Source organism: Micropterus salmoides, unplaced genomic scaffold (assembly GCF_014851395.1).
Source record: "Micropterus salmoides isolate LMB-PRFRI ecotype aquatic unplaced genomic scaffold, ASM1485139v1 Ms_hic_scaffold_2, whole genome shotgun sequence".
NCBI classification, from domain to species: domain Eukaryota; kingdom Metazoa; phylum Chordata; class Actinopteri; order Centrarchiformes; family Centrarchidae; genus Micropterus; species Micropterus salmoides.
Window position 1 is genome coordinate 15,795,986 of NW_024041150.1, and position 13,324 is coordinate 15,809,309.

A 13,324-nucleotide genomic window follows, 5' to 3' on the forward strand; every position below is an offset into this window, starting at 1 on the left:
TCTTAAATCTGATGCAAACTACTATATGGAGCCAGTGGTGGTCATGGAAGAGGAGGGTCACATTGGTTTTATCCTGCATGATCTCAGCTCTCTTCCATCCAAAAAATACAAAAAATCCATATCCATGTATATATTTAATATGTATCCGTACTTACTGCCGTGGTTAGTGAACTACAAAATATAGCTTTTCAACATGTTGGTATGTTCTGATCATATAATTTACATTGGCACACCTCAGCAATCACTGAGTTCATTGAAATAAAAAGAAAACCATACCGCACAGTCACATACAAGACTTGTATATGGCTGAGTAATTAAATAAGAGGTTAAAGTATGTTTATATGTATGTGCTATTTTATGATAACGGTGGCTAGCAGTGGCTACCATGATACTAACGTAGGTAGTAGCGACTCTAACCAGGACAGTGAGTTAAACGTTGACACTGTTTTATGCAAATGCTGTTGCTGCGTGAGAACCAAGATTTAGGCAGGTTTGAAAATCCTTTAGCCTAATCTGAATTACCTGCTTATCAGACAACATCCAGACTGATTTTGCATTTTAATGTTTTATTTGGCCTTTGGGGGAAATTAAATTACAAAAATGATAAAAATGCAGGTTAGCATGCACATTTGTCTAGTGGGTTGTGCTTTGTGAACATAATCAGGGTTAAAGGAATACTTTGTATGTATCAAGCTTGGTGGTTAAATTGTGTAAATGCATCTGTGTTTGCATATATATATAAATGTATTTATACTTGTATTTTGATACTGGTGTATTCATGAACACATGCATGCTTCCATTTTTTTTTCTTGCATGTGAGGCTCTTGTTACTCTCTACCCCACCATGCTGGTGCTGTTAAGGACACTCGTATTGGAAGTGGAGCTGTGGGATGCTAGTTAGCCACTCTGCATGTGGCTGATGGTCGGAGCCTAACAACAGCCATGGGCGATTGAGACTGATGGTGGGAAGATGGAGCCTCAAATCCCTTTACTGTTACAGTTCATTCCTACTTGTCAGAGCCTGCCAGTTCCTGCCAACTGGGGGGCAGATTTCTCTTGGGCTATTGTTTGCTTGTGAGGGTCTTTGTTTGTCAGGGTTCTCTGTCCCTTCTCAGCATCTCTTTCACTTACTCACTTTTGACGTTTCTGCCAAATGTCACCAAAATCTACCTATCTACCCAGAGTTTCTCTTGCATGGCTAGCAGCAATGGGAAGCCACACTTTGTCTGGTCATTCAGTGACTCTTCTCCTAAGTTCCACTGAAAATATGGAGCTGCGACTGGGGCAGACTTGTTGTGAGCAACAAATCAGCAAAGTAGGATTGTACATGACCTCCCGAATGCACATTAGCAATTTTTTTTATAATAGTAGTGCAAATTCAGTGACAGCTGTTTGCCTCTGTGGCTTTGGCAGCGGTCCATTCCAAAGTATGCATGCCTAAACATCCATCTTTTGCGCAGGCACCCGCACAGTTATCTTGCACCATCACTCCAGGCCTTTTTTGCTAGGTGTTCCTTGCATTCTCCACGATGTAGTATGTAATATTTGATTTCTATGATGCATTGCCATATTTGTAGATGAAAGTACAGTTCCAAAACAAAAGAATATCAGAAGAAAGGATAAAGATCTTGCAGGGTTATTTACAAACTGAGGATACTGTATCTCAGTGTACAGTAGTGTGCACAGATGTCTGGTAGAAAGCAGCACTGCTACAATGGCTAATATTAAGATCTAAATGACCTGTCAGTGATGTGTATGTTCTCTATTTATGGGATAAAAATAGGTAAATCAATACGTAGACATGAACAGGCATATAGCACACAGTTGTCACTGCCATCAGCTTACTCCATAATGGCTCTTCTGTCCCCTGAGTATCCCTTCCTCGCAGGTTCTCTGTGTGTGTGTGTGTGTGTGTGTGTGTGTGTGTGTGTGTGTGTGTGTGTGTGTGTGTGTGTGTGTGTGTGTGTGTGTGTGGTGCTTATTATGTCTCCCTGACAACCTAATTACTACATTCAGTGATACACTGACATACAGATCGAAAACTGCAATCGGGAACGCGGCTCATTTTTGACAGGGTGGTGGTTTATGAGATGTTTGTGTAGGAGGGGTTTTTTTTCTCTCTTTTTTTTTTGCTGTTTTTGTTTTTCATTCTCAGTACTATGGATAATTATTCACATCGCTGGTGTCACTGAGAAGAATGGAAGAGAGGGGCTGAGAAGGGAGGGAACGAGATTTGAAACGAGAAACATGAAAGCAGACAACTTTCTCTTTCTGGCTTCGAGTGAGTAACTCGAAGCATTTGTGCTGATGGATTGATCTGTTCTCAGCCATGGTGGCAGGTGTTCCTTTATTAACATTACGTCATTTTGATGAGGTAACATAGCTAGCTAGTGAGGCTTACTTAAGAGACACAAACTGAAATTAAACAGTAAATGAAATTTTTAAAAAACAACTCCAAAACTTTCCAGCAAAACTTTTGAAACATCATATAAAAGTAAATAACTGGCAAGATTAGAATATTCTTCAGTGATTCTTATATAGAATAGAGAGTTGATGTCAATTACTTGATAAAGATAAATTGCGACAATTTTTGCTGAAAATAATGTGTTGACTACTTCAGCTCTGCATGGAATCAGTGGATCATTGTTTTGATGCAGTGTGAAGACACAGCAAGGGTTTCTCACTGTAGGCCACTTACTGTGAAATGTGGTAGGGCCACTGTCAAAACATTAGCTTCATTCTTGTCATTTTCCTCTTCCAGCCTCTATATTTACCTACAAACTAACTCTTCTGTCATTTCAGACCCTGCCAGTGCCTCCTGACCTGTAATAACCCCTGTCCCCTCCATTCCTCATCACCTGACTGTCCTAGTCACCTATTCCCACTTCTCTCATTATCCCTGCAATATATATTACTGGCCCATTTCCACCTGTTCCCTGTCGGATCGTCTAATGGTCCAGCCGTTTCATCTGTCTGCATGATGTTTTGCCTGTTCCTTGGACTTTTGTAGTTTTGTCTGCCCCTGCCTTGTTGAGTTTGCCTTATTTTTTCGCTCGCTTGGTTTCATGACCCCTGTCTGCCTTTTGACTTACAACATAATCTTATATCCTTGTCTACTTGGTTTTCAATTCATTCTTTTGGTCCAAGCCAAATCAAATCAAAACAGAGAACAAAAAAGAATGAGCTACTTGTGTGGACAATAATATACTAATGTTGTCGAAGGAAAAGATAAGACAGTTGTTCAAATTAAGCCCTCTAACCCCAGCTGCTGAATAGCCTGTTTTTAAACAGAACGACTGGCTAAAGAGAGCAGAACATTTAGAACCTATAAGGATAAATAACATGTTTTAGGAAAACTTATCTTGCTGGCACAGTGGACAAATGCACTTCTCATTATAGCAATGCCCTGTATTTAAATATTACTCACTATCAGTGGCTAACAACACACACTCTCTCTCTCCTGTTGTTTGTGTTGTGTATATGCAGTGAGTCTAATTCTCCATTTTGTTGTACAGTGGACAAGGAGCGCAATTCCCAGGACTGTTTTTCAGCACATTATTGTAAGGTAATAGACATGGCAACAGGATAACTTCCCTGCATCTGAGAAGAAACAAAGCATTCACAGGGTTTCTCGTGCATAATTGCTTGTGCCTTCCCAGGGAAAAGTCAAGAATAAAAAGATAAGGGAAGTGTGCTCCTTGTCCACTATACAACACGACACAAAGTTCAAAGGGAAAACATTAGCAGTACAGAAGTATGACCTGCTATTGTACACTAGTTGGTTGGAAATGATGTCTGTCACAAAGACCAACCTTTGTCTATATTCATTATTTCCAAGTAAATGCTACACAAGGACGAGAGGGTGCTTTTTTGTCTAAGAGGTCCACGTGGATTGGCAATGTATTATTGCATTTTTGTTGCCATTAGTAGTTGACACAAGTACAATGATGGTTCACGTTGCTTCCAAATGTTGATTTAAAGACTTATTCTAGCAGTCAGAGCCACATGAATTGACTCCCAGACTCCTAAAGATAAAGCAACACCCAAAAACATTTCATAACTTTCATAAGTGGACTGTCATAAACTATATTTCCTAAACTACTGGCAAGATATGGTGTACTTTTTGTCCACCTAGTAATATTATGTACATAACCAGAAAGATGTGTGTTTGACATAACAGAATTAACATATACCAGCAGAGTTTAATTAAGATTCTGTCACTGGCAGACAACAGAGTCACATTGTGAACCTTTTGTGGTTATGGGCTTTTTGTGTTATGGGTATGGCCTATGATATTATTATTTATTTATCAATCCCTGCTTTTGTCTTCTCATTCCTCGTCCGTTATTATGTTGTTGTTTTTTGTCAGTAATGTTTTCTGTTTTAATTTGTTAGATTTGTCCTCATGTGCTTTACTACCTGGTTTACTTTATGGTGTCTGGTTTTCATGTTTTGTCGCCGAGCTTTGTTTCCTGTTTAGTCTGTCCCTAATATGTTTCACCTGTCCTCTCCCTCCTTGCTTGTTTGTCCCTGTATATATTGCCCTCACTTCTGTTCAGTCTTTGTTATTGTTTGTCAAGTGTTCCTGATTTTCTCCATGTTCATTCTGCCTGATTGTTTGGATTAATCTTCTTGTTTAGATTTCTATTTCAAGTTTTTGCATTATTACCTTAGTTTGGACCTTTGCCTGCCTTGACTTGATGTAAGTCAAGCGTTTTTGTTGTTGTCATCCATGAACTCTGACTGAATCAGACTGAATATGTTTATTCCACTGCCTCGGCGCTCTGCAATTGTACCAGACAATTACATGTATTCATTGTGTGTCTGCACACATGCCAGACAGAGCTCACAGCTCAGTCTGTTTGCTCACTAACTGACAGACACTTTAAACTGTATTTACCTTGAAGCTCAGCTGCATATACAACATTAATCCAAATTAACCTATGTACTTTTCCTCATGAGTAGTCCAAATACACCTTTACTATGTATGAAGTAACATACTGCACGCTTTAGGCCATATTTCACATATTTGCATTAATCCACTGTTGAAACATTACAGGCATGTGATTTGCCGTGCACCACTCACTGGCGGTTTGACTGAATATCTAAATAAATAACTGAACCATAGAAATGTCTACCACAGGAAACATTAAGGAGACATTTTATACAATCTAAAATGCCCAATATCAATTTTAAAAAGTGGTGTTATTTTTCTGCTTACCTGTTTTTATTTTGTATTCTCGGAAGGACTTGATTTTTCTGTGCAAGTTCAAGCAAAGTTCCAAGGTGTTTTCAAATGTAGATATAATAGACAATGTAATTGGTAAGCTTCACTGTATACTTCACTGTGTACTTTATCTAACTTGATTTACCATACAGACTGATTTCTATGGGATGTCGATTGCTTTCCCCTCAGTTTTCAGACGGGAAAACATTTCCTTGTCTGTGAGTCATCAGTATGAATAATGACACCTTGGGCAGAATGTTTGTTCACAGTTCCCCAGAAGAACGCCAATTTAAAGAAGGCAAAGTGAAGGACAGCCTGCTTCTCGCCTCGAGTGTTTGAAGGGTGGCAGGCAGCGACAATGCACGCATGCTGAGAGTGGGAGACAGATCAGGAAAGTAATATGTGCTGAGGGTGGAAAATATACTTGGAGGGTGCTCGTGTGCTCAACTGGATTAGAAAGTTAAGAGAGAGAAAACATAACCAAACAGGAATATATATCAGTCTAAAGCGCTGAACTGGAATGCACAACGCCGCTCCCTGCAGAGATTTACTATTTTAACCCGGAAAGCAGATTTACACATTTATCTCGCTATTTTTGACTGTCTGTTTGTACTGTATGTCTGTGCACTTTTTCACAAACATGTTTGTGAGTGTGTGTGTGTTTGTGTTCATTTCAGCACCACCTGCATCCCAGTCACCTCTCTGCGGCAGATTTTCCACTTAACATGATAGAAATGCCTTTGGCCATGAATAACACATTTACTCTCTACTGTACCTCAGGCAAAGTATTACATGATCGGTTTCCTCTGCTAGAATATGTTAAAAATGGAAGAAGCACAGTATTCCTTCAGGAAGCAGAAGCTAAGGAAGCAGTGTGATTTTAAGGATTGAGGAGAAAATGCAGACAGAAAAAGAAGGAAGATCAACAAAAAAAGGTAAAAAATAAATAAATAAATAACACAGCCAGAGCAGTCAGTAATGATTTGCGTCCCCTCTAGAATCGCAGTTGCTAGGAGGGGAGAGACGGGAGTGTGCATTTGTGCATACAAGTGTCTGCGGGTGTCAGCGCATATGTGTGTCTGAGGGCTGAGTGTTGAGGGGCTAATGGAGTGTTGATTGCCTGGCGGTAAGCAGGCATCAGTGGGTAATTGCAGCTCTACGGTGTAGCAGCTCTAAAATGAAGACGCATTTCACATTCGATCACTGAGCCAGTATGGACACACGTGCACACGGTGGTGGGTGATGGACGGTTGGTGTGCATGTTGTCCTTTTGATATTAAGCAACAGGCCACAAACAAACACTGACACCTTACCTGTCTGGCTTGTTGTTCATATGTGTTTCAGAGTATAGTTGCAGGCTGTTTTTAGTAGAATTGGAAAGGGGAGTTACAAGATTTTAAGAAAGTGGAGGAAGCCATTGTGTAAGAATGTGGAGCTATGCAGAAGAAAACCAAAAGGTGCAAGCTGGAGGTAGAGCTAATACGTCCTGCCCTTTCCTTTCCCCCCTGTTTTCTCGCCCTCTGTGTCTGGTTGAAGTCTCCCCTTGGTGAACCTCACTCTTGTTGCCAGGCGACAAGGTTGGGAGCAGGGCTTTGATGAACAGTCTCAGTGTAATGGAGTTATCCCTGCCAACATACTGAAAACACAGGGACAGACAGGAGAACAAACACATGCATGTGTGCAAACACATGCCAGAGTGTGGCATGTGTGCAGCCTAGGCAGACAGGATACACATGCACCCGGTGGAGCCGTGTCTGGGATTCTTTATTAACTGCAGCTTTGGCTCAAGTCAATGCTCCCATTTATACAGCATTAAAGACTTCATATTATGCTTCTTGGCTTTTTCCGTCTCCTTTATTACGCTTTATTGAGTTATTTATTGAGTTATATATCTTTTTTACGCATGTAATAGGTTTGGAAAGTGAAAAAGGCTAAAGTCCACTCCAAAGGGAGTTCCCATCTCCCACAGAAAACTGCTCTGAACTGCCTGAAAAGAGCTCATTTGTAGTCCAGCCCCCTTTCATCCCTGTGATGTCACAGCAAAATGCGTGTCATAATGCTCGCCAAACGGCTAGTCCAACACGCCCTCAAAAACACCGGTGGTAAAACACTGAGCTGCAGCACACATCTCTCCTCTCCCTTCCAAACACGAGCGTAACACTTTCTATGAAGGTCATCGCTATAATGACTTATGCATGTATTTATAACACAATATAATGCGTCCATAAGACATTATAACAATTGTTATAATTACTTACAAACATGCATTAGGCGCTATGGACACGATGGACGCATTATATTGTGTTATAAATACATGCATAAGTCATTATAGCGATGACCTTCATAGAAAGTGTTACCAACACTAGCTACCCTCCAGTAAATGGACAAAAAGTTGTTAATGTGATGACAGAGCTCAGTTAAAAACTTTACAAACATAAAACATATACAGCTGAACCAAAGCCATGTTTACTGGCTTCTCTAGACCCGCCCTACACTGCTTCTGACCGGCTAGAAAAATGAAACTATGTAAACCTGTTCTGGTACATCCCCTAAATAAGATTATTATTCATTATTAGCATAATGACCTCTTTAAGTGATTACTACTAATTTATTGCCAGGTAATCTTAAAAAATATTTCTATTTCATAATCTTTTCATTGAATGTCTGTGATGAATACAACCCCAATGTATCCACAGTCAGAAGATACAGCCCTGCTGTTGATTTCCACTGCTGTTTTCCATGACCTACTGAAGTCGTCTACTCCCTGTGTTTTCAAACAACATCTATTAAAACATTTCACAGAAACATTCTGCTGCCTTGGCAAATGTAATCCACCATTTTAAATGCAAGAATGGAACATTACTTTTTTCTTTCTTAGGCATTACAGGAGGTGAAGGAAAATAAATAAATTAAACTAGCAGTATCCTTTAATAATAACAGACCGTGATGGCTCAACTAAAGCTCATGTAATACAGATACAATATCACTGCATACAATGAGACAGTAAGATGGATGGAGAACAACACAAGTGCAACACCATCAAAGCTTAGTATCACTGCTGTATTAAAATATTTGGCTGATGGGCCCAACTCGTGGATGTGGTAATTAAAGACATTTTTGATCACTCAAAGTAATGAAGTGTCTAACACGCCACTGCCTGAAGCTCTGCTGCTAACATGTGGTTTCCATATCTCTTTGCATTCTTAAAGTAATGGCCTAATCTTTATTTTATTTTATTTTTTTAATAATTGGCCATTTTTTACTCTCACTTTCTCTGTGAACATGATAGTGATTCAAACTCTGACTCTGGTTCATAAAAGCTTTTACAGTTGCTCCAGGAAAATGTCCTCTGGCACACATAAGAGATGTGTTTTACATTTCCTGTGGCTCCAACAGCATTTCAATTATAGCTGCAGGCTCACAGCCGCAACTCTCACAGCTTTTCCAGTCAGCTGCATAAACAGATGCACACACCACTGACTGTTATGTTTGGGGTTATGATAAGGGGCTGTAAGAGACCTGCCTGCAAACATGCAGTTAGTGTTGGAAAAAGTACTGAACTTGACTTGTGAAAGTATTAGTACCATCATGGAATAGTTTTCCCCTGTGGTAATCTTAAAGTCAAATTTTACTTAAATCTGCAAAACCTGATTTGGGGGAACTTTACCGGTAAGAAACTGTTAAACACAACATTGACTTATTATCAGCCTTGAAGTTTAATGGGGAACATGTTAGCAAACCATTTGCAGCCTATCAACACATCCAGCAGACAGATTCGGACCACATGTAAGTCCCATATTAACTCTTCTTTTAGCTCTGTTTTGGGCTCCACCAATATGGAGCCAGAACGTTGACATTAAATTAAGGCACTGAAAATAAAATTTGGCATTGAAAACACATAAAAAATGACATCATATTTCTTAATGCCACACTTTTTACTCAGTGTCAGTGGTTTGCAATTTCAACTTTTTGTCACTGATTTTGTATAATAGAAAGACTTGCTAGGTTATGCCAGAGGCATCACACCAATTAGTGATAAAAGTAAAATAAACATTTTAGTAAAAATACTAAAGTTGTACTAAAGTTTCCTTTAATAGTGCTGATTACATTACACTGTGATCTTTTGAGACCTTTTCCTTTTGAAGTATCGGTGACAAATTGTTTGATCATGGCTGGTGCATTTATTCTCCAAACCATGTGCAATTGTACCCCCCAAAAGACACCAAAATGTGAATAAAAGCCATCACACATAGAAACACATTACATTATCATGCATTATCAAAGTTTCCATACATCCCGGCTTCTACATTGGCCACATTGCTTGATTATCACCAGATCAAGACTAATGGTGCTTTCAGACCAAAAGTGAAGCAAGCGTTGGGGGCGGGACGTTTACATACAAAGTCAATGCAAAGACGCAGAGAGCCGCAATTTCCTCTCGGGCAGTGCAGAGGGGGCACGCCTGGCGGAAATCTTCAACTCACGGCAGTTGAAAATTTCCAACTTGAGAGTTAAAGCTGGATAATGCTAAGTTGCGATAGCCTATCAGTGGTGAGATTAAGCGGATGTAACCCACGACTTCAAATGCTGTTTGGAGAGTACCAGGCAGAGAGGAGAAGTAAGTAGAAGAAGTATTTACTCGCAGGAGGAGCTTGGAGTAAATTGCTTTTATTAAATTAGCTTTTTACTTTAGTTTTGCTTCTCTGCAGCTAGCTTCTGTGCATTTAAAAAAAAAAAAAAAAAATATATATATATATATATATATATATATATATTCCAATTCCACTGTTGTCATTAGTGTCAGTTGGCACCCTGAGCTCTGTTGGACTACTACTTCATATTTATATCAAAACTGGACATTACTTGGTGAAAAGAAAGCGAGAAAGTTGAACTACCTGGTGAGTTCAGAAAATATGTGTCTGTAACTTTATTCCAGCTGTGATTGTACTTCACTGTGAACAAGTTAGCATAGCCCCGATCGATCTGAACTCCATTCAGAAAACAAACATTTTAGAAATTGTTGTCCTGCTGACTTCCTGACAGACCTGACAAAGCATGAATTCATATGTTTAACAAATCTGCTACAATCAATATTGTAGTTATTTCGGTTTGATCCGTTTAATGCAATTTAATTACAGCAAAATGTTTACTTTGGGTTCATACAGCCCTAGTAATCGCGGATTGTGTTTATTTGCGTTATCACATTAACACTTGGCAGTTCCCCTGTGAGGAAAGCGTTGCAAGGATTAAATTTGCATTTGGTCTGAATGCACAGTAAGTTACCAAACATTTGAAACAATATAACAGTCCAATCAGGTTGCACATATATTTTTAATGCCCAAATTAGTTACATTGTCAATATGTTGCATGCAGATAGATGAGGTGAAACTGTGTGTATGTAGCGTGTCTATTGATGTAGGTACATCTGTGCACAGAAGTGTGTAGTGTGTGTTTGTATCCATCAGTCTAATTGTGATTATGGCATTTAATTAAGCCAGATGATTTGCACTTCTGTGGTAACCATTAGTTGTGTGTGTGTGTGTGTGTGTGTGTGTGTGTGTGTGTGTGTGTGTGTGTGTACATGTGTTAGAAGTTTGGACTATTCCATTTCTTTCAGATCCAGGATAAAACTCTCTCACTGTCTATCTGTCTGACTGCAGGATTAGCTTCATGTCATGATTCCTGGAAAAGAAAAACTCTGTTGACACTGAAATCCTCTTGCTAAAAATAGTCACCCCGTGTCAACCTACGAAAACATTCACATTCATGTTCTACAGCAGCTTCAACTCAAAAAGAAAACAACACATTAAAATGTCATTGTCATCACTCAGAGCGGCTGCATCACCCACCTTTACATCCACATAACCTCTGTCAAAAGGAGTTTTAACAATGACAAGTAAAGTACAATGACAATAAAGATGTTGGTGGGATTTGTGAAAGCTTGATTCACTTCTGGCTAACTAAATGTCCTGCGAAAGCTGGTATGAGACACACAAAGCTGTGATACATAAACAGATGGAACGTTTTTCAGGCATACACTGGTAAACTACCCAAGTGTGAATACAGCTTCAAGGTACAAGGTAGATTTATTTATCTACAATTTTTAAATCTGGGGTTCTCCAAATACCTAAAAGTTTGGTCACAGGTTTACACAGTTATCAGATTTAAATAGTCCCTGTTTCCCCTTGAACACTTTGAGTTCCCTCATTAGTTATTAGTCTCTTTTGGTCTTATTAGCTCTTTAGCTCAGAGTTCACCTCTGACGTCAGTTTGAATCAGGTCTTTATTTTCTTTATTTGAGCCAAACCAACTGAGATCTCAGAAAAGAATGTGTCAAAAAAATATATAATTCTCCTTAATCAGGCTCTTTCTGACTTTGTTTCCTACCACCCCTTGGAATGGCACATCTGGGTTGCGTGCATTGGGGTGACTGGGAGTAGTCTTACGAGATTCTCTGTGCACAGCTTCCTAGCTAGCATTAACAACATGCCCAGACGTTTAAGGAACATCTGTAATTTGCAGCTACAGGAGTGAGCTAGGTTACATAGACAGAAACAGTAGTCAAAGGTGAAATCACAGAGGATTTATTGATAGTAGAACAATATGTGCAAGGTGGATCTCCACACGGTGAATCTCTGTGAGTGGGCAGGCAGGTATAGACAAGGCAAAAACCATGTGAGGCTGGCAAAACAGAAATCCTCCAACTCCCCATGACCAAAAAACCTGAAGAACAAGCATAGACAGGATGTCAGGAAAACTCTCCCAGTTGTGTATCATCCACAGGTGGTTTGCTGATTGGACCTGCCAGGAGAGTGGTGCGCCACACCCAGAAACACACACACAAACACTTACCCGTATACTAGAAATAATAGAATGGGTCAATAGTTGATGTCTCTAAAACGACCTATATGAGTGTGTTCAATGACTCCCCAAAATACATGTATGAGCGTTTTCTGTACCCCATTCCACTACAGCTTGTAACAAGGCATTTAACAGTAACACAGTTAGCTAGCTAACGCTAACTAAGGCTAGCTAAGGCTTCATGTAACATTACTAAATGCTACCTAAAAAAGCTAAAAATAAACACAAATAAAATGTTTGTTTTTTTACTAACACAAGCTAGCTAACACTAATGAAGCCGGGACAAGTTACACACACAACTTCAAATACGATTTGCAGGGTTTCTTTTTATTGTTTTCCCACTTTCAGGGCTGGTACTTTTATGTAAACTGAAGCAAAAATGCAGTCGCTCCACTGGAGTAACTGGGGAATGTACAAAAAAACATAGTGAACGTAAAATGGTCTTCTTTGAGTCAAAAATAGAAACTCAATACTACCTCTGCATACACATGGCAATGATGCAGCAACTATTACATATACAACAGGAATACAGCCCAAAGTTGGCACATAAAGCGGCATAAACATGGTTACAAAAATACGCCAGTGGCACCTCTATTAAGAGGACAAAAAAAAACAATTACAACACTCCACAGTAAACATTACACATCAGTTGTGCAAACCACGAAACAATGTGTCCATACACAGATACATTAGTTATACAAATAAAAACAACATTCATTAGGTAACTTCCGTTTCATACCTAACTCACGGATAACAAGCTCTCGTGGCCCACACGTAGGGTTTCTTCCACAAGCATCGGCTATCCTATATGCAACAATTGCATACAATGTGGAATTTAATACATACATAATACACCACTTGACAAACACATTGCCATATTGTGCGTAATAACTCACAAGAACATAATATTATTAATAAATGTTCTCACCGATAACAGCAGCAGCCAGTCCATGCAAAATAGCGCAGTTTACTTCCTGTATTTTCCTGGCGCCCCTTGACCTCTCGGCAAGCACGCGGCTGTTTTGAGTCAGCAACGCTATGCCCTCTGCTGTCTAAAATCAACACCTGCAGCATTCTCGCTACAGCAGAAAATTGTGCCGATAGAGGTTTTGAAACTTGAATCTCCTGTATATTTAAGGTTTCACTATATCACCTGGTTACACTAATAAAAAAAACTGATGTTGACTTTTTATGCTGCACAGTCACACCTGACACCACAGTGCTGTCACTACAATC

General features: G+C 39.5%; 1 long non-coding RNA gene across 1 annotated transcript; it reads right to left on the reverse strand.

The window, feature by feature from the left end:
- Positions 1-11,788: 11,788 nt before the first annotated feature.
- LOC119911567 lies at positions 11,789-13,111 on the reverse strand. Its single transcript, XR_005445913.1, has 3 exons — positions 13,017-13,111; positions 12,828-12,892; positions 11,789-11,950 (listed from the first exon to the last, which is right to left on the reverse strand). It is a non-coding gene; the product is annotated as an uncharacterized LOC119911567 (long non-coding RNA).
- Positions 13,112-13,324: the final 213 nt, after the last annotated feature.